Here is a 16,353-nt window from a genome sequence, read left to right as displayed (position 1 = left end):
CAACCCACCCCCATATACATGTATATACATACGTCCACACACGCAAAATATACATACCTACACAGCTTTCCATGGTTTACCCCAGACGCTTCACATGCCCCGATTCAATCCACTGACAGCACGTCAACCCCGGTATACCACATCGCTCCAATTCACTCTATTCCTTGCCCTCCTTTCACCCTCCTGCATGTTCAGGCCCCGATCACACAAAATCTTTTTCACTCCATCTTTCCACCTCCAATTTGGTCTCCCTCTTCTCCTCGTTCCCTCCACCTCCGACACATATATCCTCTTGGTCAATCTTTCCTCACTCATTCTCTACATGTGCCCAAACCATTTCAAAACACCCTCTTCTGCTCTCTCAACCACGCTCTTTTTATTTCCACACATCTCTCTTACCCTTACGTTACTTACTCGATCAAACCACCTCACACCACACATTGTCCTCAAACATCTCATTTCCAGCACATCCATCCTCCTGCGCACAACTCTATCCATAGCCCACGCCTCGCAATCATACAACATTGTTGGAACCACTATTCCTTCAAACATACCCATTTTTGCTTTCCGAGATAATGTTCTCGACTTCCACACATTCCTCAAGGCTCCCAGAATTTTCGCCCCCTCCCACACCCTATGATCCACTTCCGCTTCCATGGTTCCATCCGCTGCCAGATCCACTCCCAGATATCTAAAACACTTCACTTCCTCCAGTTTTTCTCCATTCAAACTCACCTCCCAATTGACTTGACCCTCAACCCTACTGTACCTAATAACCTTGCTCTTATTCACATTTACTCTTAACTTTCTTCTTTCACACACTTTACCAAACTCAGTCACCAGCTTCTGCAGTTTCTCACATGAATCAGCCACCAGCGCTGTATCATCAGCGAACAACAACTGACTCACTTCCCAAGCTCTCTCATCCCCAACAGACTTCATACTTGCCCCTCTTTCCAAAACTCTTGCATTCACCTCCCTAACAACCCCATCCATAAACAAATTAAACAACCATGGAGACATCACACACCCCTGCCGCAAACCTACATTCACGCGATATATATATATATATATATATATATATATATATATATATATATATATATATATATATATATATATATATATATTATCCCTGGGGATAGGGGATTAAGAATACTTCCCACGTATTCCCTGCGTGTCGTAGAAGGCGACTAAAAGGGGAGGGAGCGGGAGGCTGGAAATCCTCCCCTCTCGTTTTTTTTTTTTTTAATTTTCCAAAAGAAGGTACAGAGGGGGGCCAGGTGAGGATATTCCACAAAGGCCCAGTCCTCTATTCTTAAACGCTACCTCGGTAATGCGGGAAAGGGCGAATAGTTTAAAAGAAAGAAAAGAAAGAAATATATATATATATATATATATATATATATATATATATATATATATATATATATATATATATATATATATATATATATGTTGGAAAGGATCACAAATTAGCGCGTGATCAAGTATATTCCTATGAGTCCACGGGGAAATGAAAAACATTATGTTCCCAAGTGCACTTTCGTGTAATAATCACGTCATCAGGGGGGGAGATACAAGAAAGAAATATAAGTCAGTTGATATACAACGAAGAGACGTAGCTAGGACGCCACTTGTTTACCAAATGGCGTCCTAACTACGTCTCTTCATTGTATATCAACTGACTTATATTTCTTTCTTGTATCTCCCCTGATGATGTGATTATTACACGAAAGTGCACTTGGGAACTTATCGTATTTAATTTCCCCGTGGACTCATAGGAATATATATATATATATATATATATATATATATATATATATATATATATATAGTGTGTGTGTGTGTGTGTGTGTGTGTGTGTGTGTGTGTGTGTGTGTGTGTGAGCAGTTATTTGAAGTGAACGTACAAATTTTACATGCCGTTTTCCATATTGCTTACTAATTCAATTTCAAGCCATTCGTACACCACTCTTACACTAAAAAAAAGTGCTTCTTGACATAGTTTCTAACAAGTTTCGTGCCTGATTTCATGTTATGCCGTATGGCTGGTTTGTCCCTTCTTTTGAAGAAATGTTCACCGTCTGCTTTATAAATAAAATCTGGTTTAAACACTTAAAGGTTGTGATCAAGTTACCCCTCAATCCTCTCTCTTCACGTGAATGTGTGTGTGTGTGTGTGATCCAGTCACGAAGTAAACTCATCGAGGTCAGGTATAGCAAAATTAAGAAAGGGCTAAAGTAATAAGGAAACAGGGAAATACACTATTAGTAGTGGAAAACTGTCATTTAACACAGAGCATGACGCAGTTCTCAGCAATGACATGAAATGGTGAACAGTTCCAAAGGTCAGTGGTGCAGGTCGAAAAAAATGACATCAAACAGTTCACTCACAGTTAAAAACAGTGGTTTGCTGAGCAACGCGTGGTCTAGCTAATGGCGAGGGCACACAAGCAACCTGCTTTGGGGGGACAAAACCAAAGTAATATCTATAAATGGGAGAAAGAGAACCAACATTGCGGTACATGACAAATGGGTCATGTTATGGTCATACTGCAGCAGTTGGTGAGTGTCAAAGAACTCGACTGTCATACATATATTAGTGTAAGCTTGGAGCAGGTTTTCTCTACTGCACATAGGATTGAATACGACAGCAGATTTAGTCATTAATCTTCTCACTTGTGTTCTCTAATTTTCTCAGTATTACTCTACTATGAGGTGGATGCTCAAACACCAGTTGTCCGAAGTTATCCCATTTACGTCAATCAAGCTTTCGCCTTCACAGAGGCATCATCAGGAATAGTTGAGGAAAAACAGAAGAACGATACTGATCAAGGGAAGAATTTAGAAAGTCCATCACTAAATACACTAAGTTGGGCCAAGCGAGACCGTTATTGTCCAGATGTGGAGTTGAGATCAGGTTGGGCTCGTCTGCTTCTCTCCAACCTTCGTAACGCAGGACCGAGTTGGTCAGTGCCGTGTTCCTCCTGTCCAGAAATGGCGACTCAATGATGTGTCCCATCTGTCCTAAAACGGCATTAGGTATACGCCCTACTGGCGTGCCATCAAAGAGCTGTATGGCGGTGGTCATGTTTGTCTGGATGTTGATGTGAGAGGAAGCACCTGGCATCAACATCCAGACAAATATGACTAACGCCATACAGCAATCCAATCTTTCCCTCCTTTCTTAGCAGGATGATTTGTTTCAACCCATCTCTGTGAGACCTCTGGCTCTTCTAACTATATCTAAAGGCATGTAAACTCTTCTAAACTCACTTTCTGGAACATTTAGAAGCCCATTCTTATCTTTCTGATCATCAGTCACGCTTTCGCAGTGCAAGTTTTACTGGCGATCTCTCCCATGTGTCTCACCTTTGATCTTTTCTTAGGGATTTTGGTAAATGTTTTGACAAGGCACTCTACTTGTCAATAACATATGACAGTGTGTGGCACAAGTCTTTACTTACTTCCTTTGGATTTCTTCTTCTCTCAGTTCTCTAATAACAGTTTTCTTCCTAGTCAATCCAGTGTGGCTGTTGTTGACGGAGTGACATCTTCCTCTGACCCTATCAACAGCGGGTGTCCCTCACGATTCTGTACTATTGCCTACTCTCTTTCTTTTCTCCATAATTGGTCATTCTTCAACCTCCAACACTAATCATTCTTTCAAGACGATTCTGTTCTAAGCATATCAACTCTCCTTCTCCCCTCCTTTGATACTCGTTATTTTTCTCGCAGTGACCAACATATCCCCTCTCTTAATTCGTACCTATGCAACATCGTGGAACGAGAAAGCAGTGAGCTAATTGAATTCACGTGCTAAGACGCAATTTCCACCAATTTCTCTAAATATTACGTGTTTCCTTTAGTTCAGTTTCAAAACATCTCAATCACACAATACCATAATCATGATAGGTGTCTAACTATATCTTGTTACTTTATCCCCGGGACCTCACATTATGAACATCGCAAAATCTGCTTCACATAAGCTTAGGGTGGGTGATGTATACGTGCCTCACATATTTTTGTACAAGCAGCTGTTCAGTATTTACTGGTATCTCATTCGCCCCAGTTTAGAGGACTACTCAGATGTTAATGTTAAAGGTGGCTCTTCTTACTCCTCTTTCTTGACCAGCTTTCCGTCTTACTAAATCCGTTGTTATCATCCCTCTCAAAACCATCTATTTACATGTTCCAAGATGTCAAATCGCTCTCCATTCTGTCAAGTGTTATTTCTGTCACTTCCCACTCGATTTTCCTGCGTGTATCCTACCTTGTATGAATTGGATTCGTGGCACGCGTCTGGCTGCAGCTTCCCATAGTTTACGAGTGGAGATGAATCACACGAGTCATGTCCGTTAGTATACCCTATTTGTCCCCCTTGTAGGGAAAAACTGCGGAATTCTCTTGTCTTTCCCGTCTCCTTCAAGAATTAGTCAGTCAGGGCAACAAACACTTGAAGGTTTCAAATGAATCCTTCCTGTATTCTCTCTTCTTGTACATATCACCTTCCCTTTCACCGCTCTAGCCAAAACTGGGACACGCTTTCATGTTAGCCATATAAGCTACTAAGAAAAATAAAAGATTAATTCTGGACGTCCTTCCAGTTTTAAAATTAATACCCCCCCAGCCCCACCTCCAACACACACACACACGCACACACACACACACACACACACACAAAAAGAAAGAATAAGAAGCATAAGAATAATAATATTTTCTCTCCTAGGGATGAAGTCGTAATACCCATGTGATAAACATCAGCCTATAATACCGGGGAAAGTGACAGTGTCCAACAAATACCGGTCATGCTGTATAATTCAATTATCTTTTTTTTCTAATCATTGTTGTCTGACTAATGATCACCATAAAATCCTTTAAACGATACATAAAAAGAAAATATAATGGGTCTGGGCATACTGGACCTAGGTACATACCAAGATACAAATTCACCTGCCTAAAAGAAAAAAAGCAGGGATCGATTTTTTCCCATTTCTTTTAACAATTCGAAAGAAGATACGAATATAGATAGGAATAAATTATGAAGAAGAAAAGTGAAAATTCGTATGCCTTCCTAACCCTACGGAACAACACATAATCATTATCTTGATTTACAGTGGATAAAACCCTCGAGAGAATATATCTAAGTGAAAAAAATCGTGACAGTATAAATCAAGATAAACATCACGGCAGGTTACCTACGTCATTTACAGACATTTACATAGGCTCCGTAACACAGCACCATTAACACATCGTCTCTAGGACATCAATACACAACTCTCCTAAAAAATCGACTGATAGAGTTTCTAAAGTAACAAATATAAATCAGATATGAAATAAGACGCAATTGTTAAACTTTGATTTCAGTACAAGACTGGCGGCGCTTGTCAGTCATCCTGTAAATTCTGCGTCATTTAATCTTTTGACACCCATGTTGAAGACTGAACGTCTACACTATGGGTAATGAGGAGTGGGCGGGCGGGTGAGGAGGAGTCCGATCACTCACATCCCTCACTATCTCGACGTTCCGCCTGAAAAACTTTGAACTGAACACGGCTATCTGGCCTCCGCGCCTCACCCACGATCAATGTACACTGCCCAGACCTTGCTTGCTGCCTCCCGACCCTCAACAATGCCAATCAGCCACTGAACTTCCTGTAACCACTCTTGTGATTACGGGACAGCCTTGAGGGCCTGAAGTGCTGCCCCGTACACCGCGGCCCCTGGGACACCAGGCCAGCCGGTCCCAGGGAGTCGCCCGGGAACTACAGAAGGGCGATGCGTTTTTTAGCGACTTCCTACGAGACGTCCCCGTCTGGTAATCCATCCTCAGCTTTAAGCTCAAGCCGCCATCACAACAAATCTTAATGTTTACCCCTTCACGAAGCTTCACGTCTGTGACTGTACTATCTAATCAGCCCACCATTATCGGTACTACCTTATCATTATCGGTACTACCCTATCATTATCGGTACTACCTTATCATTATCGGCACAATCCGACACCGTCTGCATTACCTATACAGAATCAACGACCACACACGCCACGATCACTACATAGTCCCATCATTACCTGTACCAGCTACACAGCCCACCATCACCTGCACCTCCTACACAACCCACCATTATCGGTACCAACCATTAGTCCACCATTACCCGCACCATCTACACAGCCCATCACTACCTCCATCACTTACACAACCCACCATCATCTGCATTACTTAACACGGCCCATCATCACCAACAGTACCAACCTAACCTACTCTTACCTCCAACACTTACAAGCACACTTGTGAGTTACCCATAAACCTCTCTAACTATCGAATGACGTTAACTAATACAAACACTATGGATATTTACAGTGATACCAGTTACATCCAACAGGACGTACACATCGTAAACAACACACACACACTGAGGTGTCTTCAACTATATCTAAAATGCTTGAATATCCAGTAATGATGGTCAGTTGAGGTTTTATGTTCTGCCGACTGCCACGATGATTGCAGCCGTCGTCTGTAAGTAACAATCACCAGCCGAAAACACTTTACACCTTCGTCAGGAACAGCGAAATAATATCTATACACTGGGAGCCTATATGGAATATATATGGCATACAAGGCATTCGTAAGGTCATGTTATCTCTTAATACAAAAGAAGTTCACTGAAAATGGTGTTATTAAGGACATGATGATGTAAAAGAATAACTAGTTCAACTATGTGTGTAAAACGTGTATATCATCCTTGTCCTGCATACCTCACGCAGTACGGCGGGGCAGAGATTATGTGTTCATGACGTTAGAGCGACCCCTTGAGCATGCCGCTATGACACCCTTAGGCCTGATGACGTGGTTTTTGATCTGACCCACAGGGTCATGCCATCACACGATGTGCCGTCCTCCTCAAGTTGGATGGCATCGTCAGCAAAGTGGCGAACGCAAACTGTTTCATTGGAAGGGATCACAATTTTGCGCGTGATTAAGATATTCCTATGAGTCCACGGGGAAAATGAAACACGATAAGTTCCCAAGTGCACTTTCGTGTAATAATCATATCATCAGGGGAGACACAAGAAAGAAATATAAGTCAGTCGATATACATCGAAGAGTATATCAATTGACTTACATTTCTCTCTTGTGTCTCCAATCGCCGCAACCAGGGTTCGAACCTATGCGCTAGACCCTGGGAGACCCGTGAAAGCGTCATTGTTAGGAATGCTAACCGATACACCACTTTCCCTTTTCTATAGGTAATACTTTGGTTTTTACTTCCGAGAGCTGGCTGTTTGTGTGCCTCCACCACTAGCTAGACCACGCAATACTCGGCAAGCTGCTGCGTCACATAGTTACAGAGTGGCCGATGGCAACTCAAGGGTGGGCCGCTTTGATACCTGTTTCTTTCCCTACACCTCAAGGCTTTGGAACTCTCTCCGCTTTCATGTCTTTCCAGGTAACTATGACCTGCCACATTTTAAAGACAGGATTTTCACTTCCTCCAAAATTCGTAAATACTTTCCCTTGTCATTGTTTTTTCCCTTTCATCAACTTCTCTATATTTCAGTTAAGGCCCGACCTTGATGTGGATTTTTGTCCGTGACTGGGGCCTCCAATGTGACACACATACACACACACACACACACACACACACATATATATATATATATATATATATATATATATATATATATATAAATATATATATATATATATATATATCCCTGGGGATAGGGGATTAAGAATACTTCCCACGTATTCCCTGCGTGTCGTAGAAGGTGACTGAAAGGGGAGGGAGCGGGGGGCTGGAAATCCTCCCCTCTCGTTTTTTTTTTTAATTTTCCAAAAGAAGGAACAGAGATTGGGCCAGGTGAGGGTATTCCCTCAAAGGCCCAGTCCTCTGTTCTTAATGCTACCTCGCTAACGCGGGAAATGGCGAATAGTTTAAAAGAAAAAAAAAAAAATATATATATATATATAATATATATATATATATATATATATATATATATATATATATATATATATATAATATATATATATATATATATATATATATATATATATATATATATATATATATATATATACATATATATATATGGTAGGAGAGCCGTGTATATAACAGCGTGTTGTAGGAGGCTATGGGAGACTGAGGCCTGCTCGCTAATCTGGTGTGCGAGTCATTAAATCTCGATACATCACGTCTCACGCGGCAAAAATGGTCGACCCTGTGTCTCACTACCACAACATGCCCCCATCAACCACCTCATCCCCCTGCTGCTCTTGTGGCCGGGGGGGGGGGGGGGAGGTATAGGCTGGGGAATGGGGAAGGAGAGGGTACTGGCCGGGGCTGGGGGGGTGGGGAAATAGGGGGATTGAATAGATTGGCAGGGGGATGAGGGGTAGTGGTCCAACTTACTTTGGGAAAAAAAAGGGGGTAAAAATAAGCACTGGGAAGTTGTCGAGATACACGGACCACAATATGGACAAGACTTGGGTAAGATAAAGAAAACGGGCGTATAAAAAGAAGGAGGAGGAGACGTCATCGCAGAATGGCTGAATTGATAAGGTGTAGAGGAGTGACGGTGGGAGTGAAGCTTAAGGTGAGTGTGGCGTTGTGGTAGTGGAGGACACGGAGGTGGTCATGAACCGGCTATGGTTCCTGCTCTGATGCTACAACTGTGAGGTAAGTACTGGTGGTGGTTCTAAGTGCGGACGATGCTACTGATATACTAATGATATTGATGAGAGCCGGTGATAAGGGTGGAGAAGGTGAGTATGGTGGTAGGAGTTGGTAAGGAAGTTGTGGCGCTTGTGAAAATATACTTTTGCTGGTAGTGGTACTGCTGGAGGAGGGTGTGGCTCTGCTGAAGAAGGCGTTCGTGTTGATGACGCGTCGGCTTTGGAGTGGGGAAGAGTGATGACTACTGGTGTTGGTGATGACGGTTGTGGTACTGTGGCGTTGGTAGTGATGGAACAGCTGGTGTTGGCAGTGGTGGAAGTGGTGAAGAAGCTGATGTTAATTCAAATAATCGTGATGACGTAGGTGCTGCTGACGATGGTGATGATGATGGCAGGTGGTGGTCGAGGGTGGTAGGTGGCTGGTCGAGGGTGGTAGGTGGTGGTCGAGGGTGCTTGGTAGTTGTCGAGATGGTAGGTGGTGGTCGAGGGTGCTAGGTAGTGGTAGTGATGTGAAGTGCTGGTCTGAGTAATGGTCCTGCCGGATATAGTTGTTTGTGAAGGTGGTATCTGAGGAAGTGTTGAGGAGGTGGAAGGGAGAGTCATGGTCGTCGGGGAGGTGGGCGTGGTCACAGGTCGTGAAGGAAGTGGTGGTGCTGGCCGCTAAAGAGGTTGTAAAAGGCAGCGGAGGTCAATTTTCTGGAGGTGCTTGTGGTCCTCATGGACACTTTGTCTTCACAAATGTTGAAGATGGTTGTGGTGGGGAAGGTTTGGGTAAAGACCTGTCGGGTTAGTGAGGGAGAAGAATATCATAGCGTGTGTTGGTGTTGGAGATCAAGGTGGTGGTGAAGATGCTGGCACAAGTGTTTGGGGATAATGTTAGAAAACGGACTGGTTGGGGGTGGCCTGGTAAAAGAGCCAAGGACGAGGTTTTCCAGGAGTCATACTGGACGAGGTCATGGAAGAAATTCCTGAGAGGGTGAGAAGAAGTCTAGTAGGAAATTTATGGAGTGCAGTGGGAAGAGGGCATGGAGCTGGTCAAGGAAGTAATTATGAAGTCTAGTGGAGGGGTTGAACAAGTGCAGATGAGATAGTGTTAAGAGGTCATGTAGGTCGACGAAGGTTTTTCCAGAATATGAGAAATCATGGAGAGATGGAAGAGAACCAGAAGCAGAAAAATCAAAATGTCATGAAAATATGAGAAAGATAATAATCGAGTTGGAAGAGTTGCAGCTGGCACGACTAAAGCAGACGTTTAGCATGAGTGGTACAGGAAGAAGGGAGAGCAAACAGCTGGAGTTTGTGGTGTGAAAGGTGGAGGTAGAGATGATGGCAGTAACAAGAGTGAAGACAGTGCCCAAGGAGCTTGGGATGGTGACACAGCTGACACAGGAGGAGGCTAAGGCGAGGGAACGGGTTGACCGACCAAGTGCTAAAGATAATGTGAGAGGGAGAGCATATGCGACCATGGGAGGGTGAGTGGCCATAGCCAGCGCTACAGTGCGGCTGCAGAAATGCTTGGGACGCACCGCACTACTCTGGTAAATCCTTAAACTGTTACTGACTCTCCAAGTTTTCTCCTGGGATTTTAGGGATCAAGTGGGATTATAACATACTGGGTAAATGCACATTTCAAGCTCTAAGTGTAGTCTTCGCGTCAGCCATCACATGATATGACACACCTTCTAAACATTTTCAAAGAAAATATTAGAATAATGAAAATCAATCAGAGATGTCTATCATTTAACGTAAGATTTACCGCTACTCTTGTTTGAATTGATGAGATATTTCAGTAACTTAAAAAGAGGTAATGAATACTACTATTCAAGGATGGATACAGAGTTGTTGTTACTCCATCCACAACAGTGACTTGTGAAAGCGGGCAGTAATACGTCAACCACCAGGGCTGACAAGCAAGCAAGCAAGCAGCGAGGACATATCATACACGCAGTTCCTTTCCTAGCGAGGCCCTTCATCGAGCGTCCATATACCCACAAACCTGACGCATAGCCTTACCAGCGATTCCTTCGTTCAACGCAGATCATACACGCAACTCTTCCTGAGAGAGTTGTGCCCAGATCTTGACAGTCGGCAAGCACCAACCGAACTATGAACCAGCTGCCGTACATGGTGGTGTCAGTGGTGGTGATGATGGTAGTATACGGCTCTCACTCCCATCATGACCGCAAAAAAAAAAACCATCGCACCCCTGCTAAGGCTGGTCCTCCAACCCACCACCTCCCTCCTACCAACTCCATGAGCCTGGCAGGATTCTGCTGGTGGTCCATAACAGTTATGACGACCTACTCAGAGACACACGGCTTTCACCACAACCACACGGCATGTGCAGAGGTGTGTGTGTGTGTGTGTGTGTGTGTGTGTGTGTGTGTGTGTGTGTGTGTGTGTGTGTGAGTGAGTGAGTGAGTGAGTGAGTGAGTGAGTGAGTGAGTGAGTGAGTGAGTGAGTGAGTGAGTGAGTGAGTGAGTGAGTGAGTGAGAAATGATGACAATCTACGGTCCAGCTCTGCCGCATTTTAATATATCACAGGCTATTTTTACCATACTGGCACTATTCTTTTTTTTTTTTTTTTTTTACATACCTGACACTTAATCATCACTTTTCTCAAACTTCTTACAAGAGACAAAAATATCGAATGAAAAAAAAAATCCACTACCAACCAGCACTGCACCAGGGCAGACAAGCGTCAGGACAACCCCCCCCAAAATATATATATATATAAAAAATAGAGGTCGTAAGAGACGCAGCATCGATACGATGAGACGCCTCCTTATCCCGGGCGGGCAGATAGAGCGCGCGTCTCTCTGCTCCACTCGTTAATCAGGGAAAAGAGCTGACATGGCCACACAAGCCCAGATAAAAATGCCTACGACTCCCTATGTGGGCCAGGGATCACGAGATACCAGACGACCTCCTCCACCTCCTCCTCCTCCTCCTCGCTCGCGCCCCCGCCTCACTCCTGATGTGCCCACTCATTCCAACTGGATTCCATCACTTGACTCGGAGACCATCACGACACAAAAATTATATATATATATATATATATATGATCCCTGGGGATAGGGGATTAAGAGTACTTCCCACGTATTCCCTGCGTGTCGTAGAAGGCGACTAAAAGGGGAGGGAGCGGGGGGCTGGAAATCCTCCCCTCTCGGTTTTTTTTTTTAATTTTCCAAAAGAAGGAACAGAGAATTAGGCCAGGTGAGGGTATTCCCTCAAAGGCCCAGTCCTCTGTTCTTAACGCTACCTCGCTAATGCGGGAAATGGCGAATAGTTTGAAAGAAAGAAAGAAAGATATATATATATATATATATATATATATATATATATATATATATATATATATATATTGGAAAGGATCACAATTTTGCGCGTGATCAAGATATTCCTATGAGTCCAGCTAGGACTTCGTGTCTTCGATGTATATCAACTGACTGTTATATTTCTCTCTTGTGTCTCCCATGATGATGTGATTATTACACGAAAGTGCAATTGGGAACTTTTCGTGTTTCATTTTCCCCGTGGACTCACAGGAATATATATATATATATATATATATATATATATATATATATATATATATATATATATATATATATATATATATATATATATATTTTTTTTTTTTTTTTTTTTTTTTTGCTTTGTCGCTGTCTCCCGCGTTTGCGAGGTAGCGCAAGGAAACAGACGAAAGAAATGGCCCAACCCACCCCCATACACATGTATATACATACGTCCACACACGCAAATATACATACCTACACAGCTTTCCATGGTTTACCCCAGACGCTTCACATGCCTTGATTCAATCCACTGACAGCACGTCTACCCCGGTATACCACATCGCTCCAATTCGCTCTATTCCTTGCCCTCCTTACACCCTCCTGCATGTTCAGACCCCGATCACACAAAATCTTTTTCACTCCATCTTTCCACCTCCAATTTGGTCTCCCTCTTCTCCTCGTTCCCTCCACCTCCGACACATATATTCTCTTGGTCAATCTTTCCTCACTCATTCTCTCCATGTGCCCGAACCATTTCAAAACACCCTCTTCTGCTCTCTCAACCACGCTCTTTTTATTTCCACACATCTCTCTTAACCTTACGTTCCTTACTCGATCAAACCACCTCACACGACACATTGTCCTCAAACATCTCATTTCCAGCACATCCATCCTCCTGCGCACAACTCTATCCATAGCCCACGCCTCGCAACCATACAACATTGTTGGAACCACTATTCCTTCAAACATACCCATTTTTGCTTTCCGAGATAATGTTCTCGACTTCCACACATTCTTCAAGGCTCCCAGAATTTTCGCCCCCTCCCCACCCTATGATCCACTTCCGCTTCCATGTTCATATATATATATATATATATATATATATATATATATATATATATATATATATATATATATATATATATAACGTTTTGTCCGAGGCGGATCACAGTAAGCAAGTGAGGGACATTCCTCATCAACATGTACCACGACAATGAGTTGTGAGGCTAGTTCTTGCCTCCCTCTTCCCTCTCTTTCCCTCGGTGCTCAAGAGCGGCGGCGGCTGTTTTCATTATATCCGCGGCTCCTCATTTCCTAAGACGCTTCACAAATTTCACACGGACCAAAGCCTAATTGAATTTTAATTAAAACCATTTGAAAAAGTCAGATATGGAGGGTCCACACAGGCCAGTGGAGGGGGACAAGTCCAGAAGATGGGAAAGAGAGAGAGAGAGAGAGAGAGAGAGAGAGAGAGAGAGAGAGAGAGAGAGAGAGAGAGAGAGAGAGAGAGAGAGAGATGAATAGTAAGAGATACAGAAATAGGATGTGGGAGGATGCGAGTGTGAGGATGGAAAGTTAAAGGCGAGTAAGAGATTAAGATTGAAAAAGACCAGCAGAGAGTTAGAACGCATAACAAGAATTACGCTCAGGAGAGAGAGAGAGAGAGAGAGAGAGAGAGAGAGAGAGAGAGAGAGAGAGAGAGAGAGAGAGAGAGAGAGAGCTAACGGGGACATCAAGCCACAAATGTCAGGGGCAGATATAAAAGTAACATGAAAGGCACCGGTGTACAGTAACATTTATACAGGAGAACGGAGGAGGAGGAGGAGGAGGCTGCCGGGAGTGGCAGGACGTTACAAGTACAGGGAAGAGTCGGGAAGAGACTTGCCTTACTTAACATGTGTGACTGAGACAACTTGGGTGACTGACTGGTGTGTGTGTGTGTGTGTGTGTGTGTGTGTGTGTGTGTGTGTGTGTGTGTGTGTGTGTGTTCGTGTGTGTGTGTTCGTGTGTGTGTGTGGGGGGGGGGGATTGTATGGTCATAGCCTGGAGGTGGGAGGCTACGTCAGGAATGATACACGCCAGCAACATCTACACCCACAAATACCCCAACACACACACACACACACACACACACCTGCTGCCACACAGGTACATCATCGACCAACTAATGTGTGTCGCACCACATACCCACAGGGCATGTGTGTGCCACCCTGGCCACACCCTGCAGGTTCGTGTTCCACGCTGGCCACACCCTCCGGGTTCGTGTGCCACGCTGGCCACACCCTGCGGGTTAGTGTGCTACCCTGGCCACACCCTGCAGACTCGTGTTCCACCCTGGCCACACCCTGCAGGCTCGTGTTCCACCCTGGCCACACCCTGCAGGCTCGTGTTCCACCCTGGCCACACCCTGCGGGTTTGTGTTCCACCCTGGACACACCCTGCAGGCTCGTGTTCCACGCTGGCCACACCCTGCGGGTTCGTGTGCCACGCTGGCCACACCCTGCGGGTTAGTGTGCCACCCTGGCCACACCCTGCGGTGTGTGTCTGTACGGCGGGCGTCAAGCCTCAGCTGGCCACCGTCAACGCGGGCGCGCCAAGGCGCTAATTTTAAAGGATGCGCACAACTGCCAATTCGTTTAGAAAAAGCGGAAAATGAGGTAATTATCTGGCTTCAGGGAGGGGTGGGCCGAATTCACTAGCCGGCGGAGAGGAGGAAGAGGAGGAAGACAACGCCAAGCCACATACATCTACTACTAGGTCGAACCCTCCCTAATTATATGTGCAACTTCGCGACAATTTTCTTTCTTTTATGATTATATTCATCAGGATATTCTCTTTATCCCGGTAGGTGCTGACGGTCCCAGCCCTGCTCCAGAAGTCAGCCTGGATCAAGATGATACTGCCCTGCAGACAAAACTTGCATAACACAAGCTGAATACATCAAGGGCAAGATCTCTGGTATAGTGTGTGTGTGTGTGTGTGTGTGTGTGTGTGTGTGTGTGTGTGTGTGTGTGTGTGTGTGTGTGTGTGTGTGTGTGAGGCCAACAGAACAAATCGCCAAATATGTAACAATATACAAAAAAAGGAACCTAATTTCCATTCTAATTAAGAAAATGGAGGGAGAGGTGGCTGTGAATAAGTAATGAAGTCTCCCCTGCATCGAGTGCGCCAAGGAAAATGGAAAGGGGTTAAAATCAAACGCTTTTCGGCACAAGGGGTGTGAGGCGGCCGGCTTCTAATTGGGCCGATCTCGCGCCAACTTCAGCGGACCGGCTCGGAAAATCGGCCAATTACCCAGCGTTCAAGGTACTGGTGTGAGGGAGGCGTAGGGGATGGGTGGAAGGGGCCACGGCTCCGCGGGCTACTACGCCCACCCCCACCCCCGCGGGGACTACAATGAGAGTTGGAAGAAGCAAAACAAAAAAGTAAGAGAGCGCGGAGGAGGCAAAGAGGAAATACAAGGAGGAAACCAATAAACGATAACAGAAAAATCACGCAAAATCAACCACGTCGGATCTGGAAAAGTTCGTGTATCCTGGGCGATCAGCGTTAGGGGTACAGTGTCGGCGGCGGCAGGAGGAGTAAACTGGATGTACGTGACGAAGGCGAGGGACCGCGGGGCTCGGGAGGTACGACGACACGCGCAGGGAGCAGCGGAACACGTCGCGGAGACGATCACCCGATGGACGAAGTGCAGGCGACTGACGCCGTGGGGGAGACAAAGAACGTTCCAACACAGACAAACAGGCAAACATTAGCCAATTACACAAGTCAATGGATGGTAAGGGTGGCTCAGGAGGTAAGGCTGGGGGGAAGAGGAGGAGGAGAGAAGGCTCTAAAGCAAGTGAAGGGGAGCGAAATGGAGCTTCAAGGATGTGAAGGGAACGAAGGAAATGGCACCACGTTGAGAAGAATGGAGTGAGGTGGATCCAAGGTAAGACGGCTGGAGTGGGAGAGGTGGGTGAATTCCTAGATGTGAGGGGTTAGGAGATGGCTCGAGATGCCTGGGTTAGGGAGCATGTGACTCAGTCTGTGATGACTGGGGAGGAGATGGCCCATGATACGAGAGACGGAAGAAAGGCTCCCCATGTGAGAGTTGGGGTGGAGAAGGTTGATTTACATGTGAAGGATGGGGCAGGCATCTATATGTGAAGGTTGGGGCAGGCATTATATTTGAAGGTTGGGCAGGCCTCTCTATGTGAAGGTCGGGGCAGGCCTATATATGTGAAGGTAGGTCATGGTAGAACTCTATATGTGAAGGTTTGGGAAGTTGTTCGGGTGTGAGGATTGTGGGTGGAACCTCAGAGATAGAAAGACTAGGAAAGGTTCTTAAATATAAGAGTTTGGAGATACGACTGTAAATATACGGATGAGAA

The sequence above is a fragment of the Panulirus ornatus genome, chromosome 2, assembly GCF_036320965.1.
Source record: "Panulirus ornatus isolate Po-2019 chromosome 2, ASM3632096v1, whole genome shotgun sequence".
In the NCBI taxonomy this organism is placed as follows: domain Eukaryota; kingdom Metazoa; phylum Arthropoda; class Malacostraca; order Decapoda; family Palinuridae; genus Panulirus; species Panulirus ornatus.
Note: the sequence above shows the minus strand (reverse complement) of the source record.